The sequence below is a fragment of the Callospermophilus lateralis genome, chromosome X, assembly GCF_048772815.1.
Source record: "Callospermophilus lateralis isolate mCalLat2 chromosome X, mCalLat2.hap1, whole genome shotgun sequence".
Lineage (NCBI taxonomy): Eukaryota > Metazoa > Chordata > Mammalia > Rodentia > Sciuridae > Callospermophilus > Callospermophilus lateralis.
In genome coordinates, this window is record NC_135325.1 from 116,930,978 (window position 1) to 116,943,363 (window position 12,386).

At 34.7% G+C, this 12,386-nt stretch overlaps 1 pseudogene; it reads right to left on the reverse strand.

Moving 5' to 3' along the window:
* Positions 1 to 514: 514 nt before the first annotated feature.
* Positions 515 to 785, reverse strand: LOC143638703 (dynein light chain 1, cytoplasmic pseudogene; annotated as a pseudogene).
* Positions 786 to 12,386: the final 11,601 nt, after the last annotated feature.

Consider the following 12,386-nt stretch of genomic DNA (forward strand, 5'->3'; position numbering starts at 1 on the left):
TTTATATACAACCAGAGATACAAAAATTGTGGTATATATGTGTATTAAAAATTGTAATGCAAAAAAAGATAGTGTTACCTTAGATTAGGTAGAGGGAAGTGAAAGGAGGGGAAGGCAGGGGATGTGGGGATAGGAATGACAGTAGAATAAAACAGACATTATTACTGTATGTATATATGTGACTGTATGACCAATGTGATTCTACAATATGTATACTCAGAAAAATGAGAAATTATATCCCATCTATGTATGCTATATCAAATAAATAAATAAATAAAATATTCCTAGTAAAAAAATAATAAAAATAAAAAATGAACACAAATATAAGATGTTTTTCTAATTGTTGTATAACTACAACAAACTAGTACGGAAAATTACCTCTATGAAACATAATAAATGTTCAAATAGCAATGTGTTCCCTTAGAAAGACTAAAGATTTTGGTTTCTGGTGTTTGAAATCTGGGTTGCAGTTATTTTTGGATGGGTCCCTGGTTTTGTGGTACAGTACATGCTTTTAATCAGGTTTGAAGAGAATGACCACTTGGTCCATGTAGAAGTAGATGAAGTATTTGGTTTCCTGTGTCACATAACTACTGAAGTTCTTTCCCACAATGTAGTGCCAGATGGGATCATACTTCTTGTCAAACTCCTGAATGTGGGCCACATTATCCTTTTTATTATGTATTTCTCCAATGCTTGATTACACACTCAATCCATTCCTGTTGCATCTCTTCTGAGATGTTGGCACTTTTGATCACCTCCTTTCCATTGCAGATGGCTACCATGGGGCAGGCTGGTGGACTGCAACAGTCTCTTTAGGAAGGTGCCAGGCAACTCAGGTTCATAGGAGTAACTGTCACTATTGAAGCCATCCATGGTGCATCTTATGTTTAGGTCAGCTTTTCAACTGCTGTGATCAAAAGACCTGACAAGAACAATTTTAGAGGAGGAAAAGTTTATTTGGGGCTCTTGGGTTCAGGGCCTCAGTCCCCAGACAGCCAACTCCTAATCCATTGTATTCTGAGTGCAGACACTGTATATTTCTGCTTTTTAAGTTTGTTATGATATGTTTTTTTGCCCAGAATGTGCTATCTTGAAAAATGTACAATATGAGTTTAAGAGGAATATGTGATTTGCTGTCATTGGATGAGTAGCCTATGGACTGCAGCTATACCCAGCTGATGAACAGTATTGTTGACTTGAGCTATGTCCTTACTGATTTTCTGTTTCCTGGGTCTGTCCATTTCTGACAGGGGAATGATAAAATCTCCAATTACAACAGTGAATTCATCTAATTCTCCCTGTACATATATCAGTTTCTTTCCTCAGATATTTTGATTCTATGTTGCTAGGCATATATACATTATGGATTGTCAAGTTTTTTGGAGTATAAACCCATTTATCATTAGCAATATTTCTTTAATCTTAGTAACTTTACTTGTTCTAAAATCAATCACATCTGATAGTCAGCCCATTTCCTCTTGATTTGTTGTTAGCATGGCATTTCAGCTTTCTATAACCCATACGTTTAGTATCTATGAGTCATTATATTTAAATTCTCTATATTAAAGGACTATTATATGATTCAGCAGTCCCACTTATGGGTATTTATTCAAAATAACTGAAATCAAGATCTCAAGAGCTACTATAATTTTCGTGTTCATTGTATTTATGATACCCAAAATGTGGAAACAGCCAAAATGTGTACCAATAGATGAATGAATAAAGAAAATATAGTATATACATTCAGAGGCTGACTATTCAGCCTTAGAAAAAGAACATTTCAATATGTGAAAATTTAGATGAAACTTTAGGCTGCTACATTAAGTGAAATAAACTAATTACAGAAAGATAAATAGTATATGAGTTATTTAAAATAGGCAAATTCATTGAATCAAATAATGAAATAGTGATTATCAGAGAATGGGGGTAGGGAAAGTAGGGAGGTGCAAAAGAATGGGCATAATGTTTTAGTAAAGCAAGAAGATGAAATAGTTCTAAAAATTTGCTATACAACATTGAACCTGTATTTAAAGTATTATACATTACAAATATGTTAAGAAGATAATTTTATATAAAACATTGTTACCATAATAAAGTTTAAAAACTAAAGTGAGTTTTAGTAGACAATATATACTTAGGTCTTGTTATTTGATCAATTCTGACAATATCTCTTAGTTTATTTAGTATATATCAAGGGATTATTGATATATTTAGATAAATATCTAGTATATTTATTACTGGTTTTTTTTTTTTTTGGTTGCTCTTTTTCTTTGTTCCTATTTTTGTTTTCCATTCTTTTTTGCCCTTTTTGGTTTTAATTGAGTATTTCATTTGTTTAAATTTTCTCATTTCCTGGCACATCATTTATACTTTTCTAAGTCTGGTTACCCTAAATTTTACAATATTCATTTATAACTAATATAAATATATATTAGTTATAAATGAATATAACTTATCAGTGAAAGTGCCCTATAAACTCAAAATATTCCTAATTACTCCCCTTTATCTGTTTTATCATTGTTCATTTCACTGATAGACAATCATTGTTATTATTTTGAAGAAACTCTTATCTGTTAAATCAATTAAAAATTAAAAAAAATTTCCTTTGACTTTCACTTATTCTGTTTTCTTACAATCTTACTGCCTTTATGTAGATCTGAGTGTCTGGCCTATATTCTTTTTCTCCGAATGACCTCTTTAAAATTTCTTGCAAGGCAGTCATATTAGCAATAAATGCCTATTTCTTCTTTATTTTGAAAGAATTTCACTGGATATAGACTTCTAGGTTGATAGTTATTTTCTCTAAACATTAAACATTATGCTCTACTCTTTTTTTGCTAACATGATTTCTGAGTAGAGGTTAGATGTAATTCTTATCTTTGCTCTTCTCCAGGAAACATGGTTTTTCTTTTCCTCCCTTTGGCTTCTTTTAAGATTTTATTCTTTATCTTTGACATTTTGAAGTTTGAATATGGTATGCCCAAATGTAGTCTTTGGGGCCTTTGTCATACAGCATTGCTTTTTGAATTTCTGAACAGATCTTGTAAATATTTTCATCACTTTATACCTGAAGTTTCATTTCCTTTGGGGGCTCTGGTAAATGGTATTGTGTTTTTTAATATTTTGTTTTCAAACTTTATTTGACCTCCCGTGGTAGTCTGCTGGTCAGAAGGGGAGGTCCTGTGCCAGTGGCTAGGCTCAAATACAAATGTATTTGATTTTTATGTTTGAAATAATGTTCTATGATCTTGATGAACTCATTAATTCTTGTAGATTTTCTGCAGACTACTTGCAGTTTTCTATGGACAATCATATCATGTGCAATTAAGAGCAGCTTTTTTTCTTGAACTCCCATATTTATGCCTATATGCTTTTTATTTTCCCACCATTCTTTCCTTCCCTCCTACTTCATCCTTTACTTCTGTCATCCCTTCCTTCCCTCTTTTCATTATCTTTGCTTTATTTTTGTTTTCTGCCCTGAATGCACTAGCTATAACTTCCAACACTGTGATGGTGGATTTCTCCAATGGAACCATCTAAGCATTGAGATTTATATTATTTTTGTCCTTTTATTGAGGTTTTAATTATGAATTCCATTTCTTTAATGGTCAAAAGACTACCCAGGATACTATTTCACTTTGGCTGATTTGTTGTAATTTCTGATTTTCAAGGATTTAATCCATTTGTTCTAAAATGTTTCATTTATAAGTTTAAAATTGTTCATACCATTCTTTTAATATTTTAATGACTACAGGGTATTTTGTAGATATATCCTAATTCATGAATCCTAATTCATTCTTGAATTTTGGGACTTTTATATTTTATCTTTTTATTTTCATCAGCTTTGCTAGAAATTGATCATTTTTATAAATATTTTTTTCCAAAGACTCATATTTGATTTATTGATTTCCCCCATTACTCCATTTTCAAATTCATTGATTTTTTAAAATATTTTTTAAAGAGAGAGAGAGAGAGAGAAGAGAGAAGAGAGAGAGAGAAAGAGAGAGAGAGAATTTTTAATATTTATTTTTCAGTTTTTTGGTGGACACAACATCTTTATTTTATTTACTTATTTTTAACGTGGTGCTGAGGATCCAGCCCAGCGCCCTGCACATGCCAGGCAAGCGTGTTACCGCTTGAGCCACATCCCCAGCCCCATTGATTTTTATTCTACATTATTTTCTGTTTTCTTGTTACTGCATTTTTGATGGATGTTTAAAATCTCTTTTAATCATTCTCATACATTCTCAAAGAAAGGAAGGCACCAAGTTGCACAACTTTATTGCCATTTGGTAAACATATAAGTTTAGCTCCTTGATAAGGTTTGACTCATATAGTTTGGTAGTTGCAGGGTAGGAATTGAAGCTAAGCTTATTGCTGAGCCCTGCTGACACAAGAAGAGGTTAAAATGGGGAATGATAATGACAATTTGTCTCACCTTCCACATCACTCAATCTTGTTGAAGCTGGGATGGAGGTTCAGCTTCCCACTGAGCACAGCTGACTTCAGACGGTACAAGTTGACCAGCCCTGAGTTGCATAACTTTACTCATTTTGCTGATGCCAGGTTGCTTACCACTGAACCCACTAACACCAGTGGAAATGCCTAGAGGAGAGTAATCGTGCTTCAAATCACTTCATTAAATCTTATTGCTTCTGAGTAGCACTAGAGGCTTAGCTCTTTGCTAAATCCCATTAATGTCATCCTAGAGGTAGAGGCAAAACCCCAACTGTCTCCACTGGGTGAGGGATAGAAGATTTGCTTTTTGCCAGGTGCTGCTGACACTGCTCTGCAGAAAAATCAGAGCAATGCCATGTTTACCTGCTGTGTGAGGAATAGAAGATTAGCCTAGTGCTTCTCCCCCAAAATATCACATAGCAGATGAATTAGAAGTGTGTCATCTACTTCAGTGGAGTAATGAGGTGAATAGAATATTACCTCCTGACTCAGACCCACTAGAACCAAGGGGGTAGGTCTCTTTTTCCACTGGTGTTTGTTTGGAATAAGATGGGAATTGTTAAAATATTCTGTTATAAGGACTAGGGTTGTAATTCAGTGGCATTGTGCTCACCTAGCATGTGTGAAGCACTGGGTTCAACTCTCAGCACCACATGAAAACAATAAATAGGAGACCCAGCCCAAACTGCCCACACCAACCTGCATGAGACCCAGGCTCACAGTGGGCCATGTCCACGCCTCCACTCACAGGGCAGACACCCACTAGAGCCTAGCCTCTGGCACAAGACCTCCCCTTCAGACCAGCAGACTACCATGGGAGGTCAAGCCCAGTGGCCCAGATCCACACGCACTGATCTGTCAGGAGTCCAGGCTCACAGTAGGCCTGGGTCTACCCCTCCACCTGCAGGCACAAGCCAGAGCCCAGTATCCGGCATAGGAACACCTCTTCTGACCAGCAGACTACCACGGGAGTCCAGGCCCGACCCAGATCTGTCCATGCTGACATGTGCAGGACCCAGGTTCAGGGTAGGTCAGAGTTCACTCACCCACACACACCTGGGAGCCTAAGCCTAACCCACTTCAATCTTGGGACACTGCAGTTATCACCATAGGCCTCCTCTTGTGGTAGCTCCTAACTTTTGACTAACAGACAGGGCCTAGAAGCAGCTGCATCTCGGAGCATGAATCCCAAAGTGAGTGTGAGGCCCAGTCTTTCAACTCCATGTCTGTAAGACATCATTTCTGTCTTGGGGCACCTTAAATATTATGTCAAGTTACCCTCTACTATTGCTGCCACCAACTTTAGATGCAATAGCATACACTGAGGGACACAAGCAGGATCTGGAAACCCAAGATCAAGGTGAGGTACAGTCAATCTGTATGGGTATTACAAGAATATAGGGAAGAAACTGAAATATCTCAGATCCACAGTGCAAGAGAGGAAGACACATAGACAACATGAAAAAATAAGGGAGGAAAGTGCCCCAAACCAACCAGGACACTACAATAACATAACCCATGGACAGTGAAGTTGATGAAATGTCAGAGAAGGAGTTCAGAAGGTTCATAATTAAGATGATCTGTGAATTAAAGAATGACCTAAATGAGCAAATACAGGCAAAAATTGATCACTCCGACAAAGAGATAAGAGAGCAAATACAGGTAACAAAAGATTACTTCAAGAAAGAGAGACTTTGAAAAAAAAAACAGTCAGAAATCCTTGAAATGAAGGATACAATAAATCAAATAAAAAACTCAATAGAAAGCATCACCAATAGACTAGATCATTTGGAAAAAAAGAAGATAATGAAGACAAAGTATACAATCTGGAAAATAAAGTTGATCACACAGTGAAGATAGTTAGAAACCATGAAGAGAACATCCAAGAATTATGGGACAGCATCCAAAGATCAATTCTAAGAGTTATTGGGATAGAGGAAGGCACAGAATTACAAACCAAAGGAATGCACAATCTCTTCAATGAAAGAATATCAGAAAATTTCCCAAGCATGAAGAATGAATCAGAAAACCAAATACAACAGGCTTGCAGGCACCAAATGTACAAAATTACAACAGATATACACCAAAGCGAAGGATAGAATCTTAAAAGCTACAGGAGAAAAGAATCAGATCACATGTAGGGGGAGATTAATTTGTATCTCAGCAGATTTTTTCAACCCAGACACTCAAAGCCAGGAGATCATGGAACAATATATACAAAGCTCTGAAAGAAAATGGATGCCAACCAAGAATCTTATATCCAGCAAAATTAACCTTCAGATTTGATGATGAAATAAATACCTTCCATGATAAACAAAAATTAAAAGGATTTACAACTAGAAAGCCTGCACTACAGAACATCCTCAGCTAAATTCTCCAAGAAGAGGAAATGAAAAACAATGATGAAAATCAGCATAGGGAGAAATTACACTAAAAGAAAAACTAATTAGAGGAGAAACCAAGTCACATTGAATACAAAAAGTAAACGAAAATGGCTGGGAATACAAATCATGTCTCAATAATAACCCTGAATGTTAATGGCTTAAACTTACCAATCAAAAGACATAGACTAGGAGATTGGATCAAAAAAAAAGACCCAACAATGTGGGTCTCATCTCATAGAAAAAGACATTCACAGACTGAAGGTGAAGGGTTGGGAAAAATCATATCACTCACATGGACAGCAGAAGGGGTTTCCACCTTCATATCAAATAAAGTAGACTTCAAACTAAAGTTGATCAAAAACGATAAAGAAGGACATTACATACTGCTCAAGGGAACCATTCACCAACAAGACTTAACAATTAAAAATCTATATGCCCCAAACAACAGAACATCTACATTCATTAAACAAACTCTTCTCAAGTTCAAGAGTCAAATAGACCACAACCCAATAATTTTGGGTGACATAAACACACCTCTTTCACCACTGGATAGATCTTCCAAACAAAAGCTGAACAAAGAAACTATAGAACTCAATAATAGAATCAATACCTTAGACTTAACTGATATAAACAGAATATTTCATCCTTCAATGAAAGAAGACACTTTCTTCTCAGCAGCACATAAATCCTTCTCTAAAATAGACCGTATATTAAGCCACAAACCAATTCTTAGCAAATATAAAGAAGTAGAGATACTACCCTGTATTCTATCAGACCATATGGAATTAAATTAGAAATCAAAGATAAAATGAGAAATAAAATCATTCCAGCACCTGGAGGCTAAATAACATGCTACTGAATGAACAATGAGTTGCAGAAGACATCAAGGAGTAGATTAAAAATTTTTAGAGGTGAATGAGAACACAGACACAACATAGAGAAATCTCTGGGACACTATGAAAGAAGTTCTAAGAGGAAAGTTCATTGCATGGAGTTCATTTCTTAAAAGAAAAAAAGTAAACAAATAAATGACTTGACATTGTATCTCAAAGCCCTAGGAAAAGAAGAACAAATCTATACCAAAAGCAGGGGAAGGCAGGAAATAATTAAAATCAGAGCTGAAGTCAATGAAATTGAAACAAAAGAAACAATTGAAAAAATTGACAGAGCAAAAAGATGGTTCTTTGTCAAAATTAATAAAATTGACAGACCTTCAGCCATGTTAACGAAGAGAAGGAGAGAGAAAACTCAAATTACTAACATATGTGATTAAAATGGTAATATCACAACAGATAGTATGGAAATACAGAAGATAATTAGACATTATTTTGAAAACCTGTACTCCAATAAAATAGAAAATATTGAAGGCATAGACAAATTTCTAGAGTCATATAATTTGCCCAAGTTGACACAGGATGATATACACAATTAAAACAGATCAATTTCAAGTGACAAAATAAAAGACACCATCAAAAGTTTACCAAACAAGAAAAGACTAGGACCCGATGGATACACAGCTGAGTTCTACAAGACCTTTAAAGAAGAACTAATACCAATACTCTTCAATCTATTTCAGGAAACAGAAAAAGAGGCAGCACTTCGAAACTCATTCTATGAGGCCAATATCACTCTGATTCCAAAACCAGGCAAAGACACATCAATAAAGGAAAAACTTCAGACCAATATCTCTAATGAACATAGATGCAAAAATCCTCAATAAAATTCGGGCAGATTGAATACAGAAACATATCAAAAAAATTGTGCACCATGATCAAGTGGGATTTATCTCAGGGATGCAAGTTTGGTCCAACATACAGAAATCAATAAATGTAATTCATCACATCAATAGACTTAAAGATAAGAATCCTATGATCATCTCAATAGATACAGAAAAAGCATTTGACAAAATACAGCACCCCTTCATGAGCAAAACACTAGAAAAACTAGGGATAACAGGAATATATCTCAACATCGTAAAGGCTATCTATGCTAAGCCTCAGGCCAAAATCATCTAAACAGAGAAAAATTGAAGGCATTCCCTCTAAAAACTGGAACAAGACAGGGATGCCCTCTTTCACCACTTCTATTTAATATAGTTCTTGAAACACTGGCCAGAGCAATTAGACAGACGAAAGAAATTAAAGGGAATCACATAGAAATAGAACTCTAATTGGCACTATTTTCTGGTGCTATGATTCTATACCTACAAGACCCTAAAAGTTCCACCAGGAAATTCTAGAACTAGTAAATAAATTCAGCAAAGTAGCAGGATATAAAATCAATACCCATAAATCAAAGGCATTTCTGTATATCAGTGACAAATCCTCTGAAAAGGAAATGAGCAAAACTACCCCATTTATAATAACTTCAAAAAAATCTTGTGAATCAACTTAATGAAAGAGGTGATAGATCTACCCATAAAAACTACATAACCCTAAAGAAAGAAGTCAAAGAAGACTTTAGAAGGTGGAAAGATCTACCTTGCGATTGGATAGGATAGGCAGAATTAATATTATCAAAATAACCATATGACCAAAAGCCTTATACAGATTCAATGCAATTCTGATAAAAATCCCAATGGCATTCCTTATAGAAATAGAAAAAGCATTCATGAAATTCATCTGGAGAAATAAGAGACCCAGAATAGCTAAAGCAATCCTTAGCAGGAAGACTGAAGCAAGTGGCATCACTATACCAGACTTAAACCATACTACAGAGCAATAGTAACAAAAACAGCATGGTATTGGCGCCAAAACAGACTGGTAGACCAATAGTACAGAATAGAGGACACAGAGACTAACCCACAAAATTACAAATACCTTATATTAGACAAAGGTGCCAAAACCATGCACTGGAGAAAGAATAGCATCTTCAACAAATGGTGCTGGAAAAACTGGAAATCCATATGCAACAAAATGAAATTGAATCCCTATCTCTCACCATGCACAAAACTTAACTCAAAAATGAATCAATGACCTATGAATTAAATCAGAAAGTCTGCATCTAATAGAAGAAAAAGTAGGCCCTAATCTTCATCATGAGGGATTAGGCCCCAACTTCCTAAAAAGACTTCTTTGGTGCAAGAATTAAAATCAAGAATCAATAAATGGGATGGACTCAAACTAAAAAGTTTCTTCTCAGCAAAAGAGACAATCTGTGAGTTGAATAGAGAGCCTACATCTTGGGAGCAAATCTTTACTTCTCACACATCAGATAGAGCACTAATCTCTAGGGTATATAAAAAAAAGTCAAAAATCTAGACACCAAAAAAACAAATAACCCTGAACAGACACTTCTCAGAAGATGATATACAGCCAATCAATAAACACATGAAAAAAATGTTCATCATCACTAGCAATTAGAGAAATGCAGATCAAAACTACTCTAAGATTTCATGTCACTCCAGTCAGAATGGCAGCTATTATGCATACAAACAACAATAAGTGTTGGTGAGGATGTGGAGAAAAAGGTACACTCATACCCTGTTGGTGGGACTGTAAATTAGTGCAACCAATATGGAAAGCAGTATGGAGATTTCTTGGAAAATTGGGAATGGAACCACCATTTGACCCAGCTATCCCACTCCTCAATCTATACACAAAGGACTTAAAAACAGCATAGTACAGGGACACAGCCACAACAATATTTATAGCAGCACAATTCACAATAGCTAAACTGTGGAACCAACCTAGATGCCCTTCAATACATGCATGGATAAAAAAATGCAGCATATATACACAATGGAATATTACTCAGCAATAAAAGAGAATAAAATCAAGGTATTTGCAGGTAAATGGATGGAGTTAGAGAAGATAATGCTAAGTTTAGTTAATCTATTCCAAAAACCCAAATGCTGAATGTTTTCTTTGCTATAAAGAGGTTGATTCATAGTGGGATAGGGAGAGGGAGCATGGGAGGAATAGATGAACTCTAGATAGGGCAGAGAGGTGAGGGGAAGGGAGGGGCCATGGGGTTATTAATGATGGTGGAATGTGATGAGCATTATTATCCAAAGTACAGGTATGAAGACACAAATTGGTGTGAATATACTATGTATACAACCAGAGATATGAAAAATTGTGCTCTCTATGTGTAATAAGAATTGTAATGCATTCTGCTGTCACATATAAAAAATAAATAAATATATAGATAAATAAATAAATGTACTGTGTCCATCTACAAGTAAAAAATAAAATAAAAAAAATAAATCTGTTATGTTTGTCTGCTCTTTTTGAATTTTGTTTTTGAGGGGGGCTGGAAAAACTAGGATGAGGAAACCCTGGGAATTTGCCAGCTTGTTGTTTCTCAAGTAGCAAAATCAATATTCAGTCTGCCATCTTGTTTTCATATTTAAGACTCTACTTGTGTTTATTAGTTGTGTTACATCCAGAGTATTTTAGTTATAAGAAAAACACTGGGAGGAATAATGTTGGTCTATCTTTATGTAACCAGAAGTAATCACTCAGAGTCTAATTTTATGCATATAAATATATATCATGCATAAATGAGCTCAATCTAGAGTACATTTAGTTCTCTAAGAAGAATTTTTAAAAAGATATTTAAAGGAAATTTAGAAGAATATTGTAAGAAATATTTAAGATATAATAGTTGGTATGCTTATTTCTTTAATTTTTAGAAAATTAAATTGATGACCTCTAATATCTTTCCAGCTCTGGAAATCTAGGATTCTAAGTGCATTCTAGATATAGAATAAATAATGGTTCCAAGCCACTTAGTATACACTTTCAGTCTTCATAATTGCATTGAATATATAGACATAGGACTTGATCTTTGAACTTAAGGATCTAAGATTTTCTATTTGACTATCTATTTAGTCTACATAAAAGGTAAATTTAGTTTCTACATTCAATTCTTTAGAATCGTCACAAATAAAATTTAATTGAATAAAAGGAATATCAATGTAATTATTGCAATTATTAGAAGAATTTGTGATAATGGAAGCACATATACTCAGATGAAAACTTCAGCTTCCTGTGATGTTTCAGAGAGGAAGTGTCATCTCAGTTAAGGCAATATGAGCTCTAGAGTACAATACTTCTGTTACTCATTGCAGTAAATTCAAACTTTCTCATTTCTTACATGTGTGAACTATATTTCTTGTATTTACTTGTACAATAATTTTGTTAACAGAGATGGAAAAGTACCTCATTTTAAAATGAGAGATCTGAAAAGGTCTCAATTCAGATCTCTCATCTCTAAAATGAGGTACTTTTCCACCTCTGTTGACAAAACTATTGCACAAGTAAATACAAGAAAAGCTCAAAGCAGCTTCTAGACAAGAATGCAACTAATAATAAAAATTTTCATCAGAAAAATACATATTATCATCATCATCATCTTTATTTCTAATTTATATTATAGAGAGTGGTTAGTAAGAATAAAGGTTCCTGATTTCTGCTGTCCAAATTCAAGTACCTAGTCCTTTACTATGACATCTTAAACATACTACTTAATCTCTGTGTGCTTCTGTCTCCTCACCATCTTTCAAATAGAAGTGATATGAGTACTTGCCACATGGGC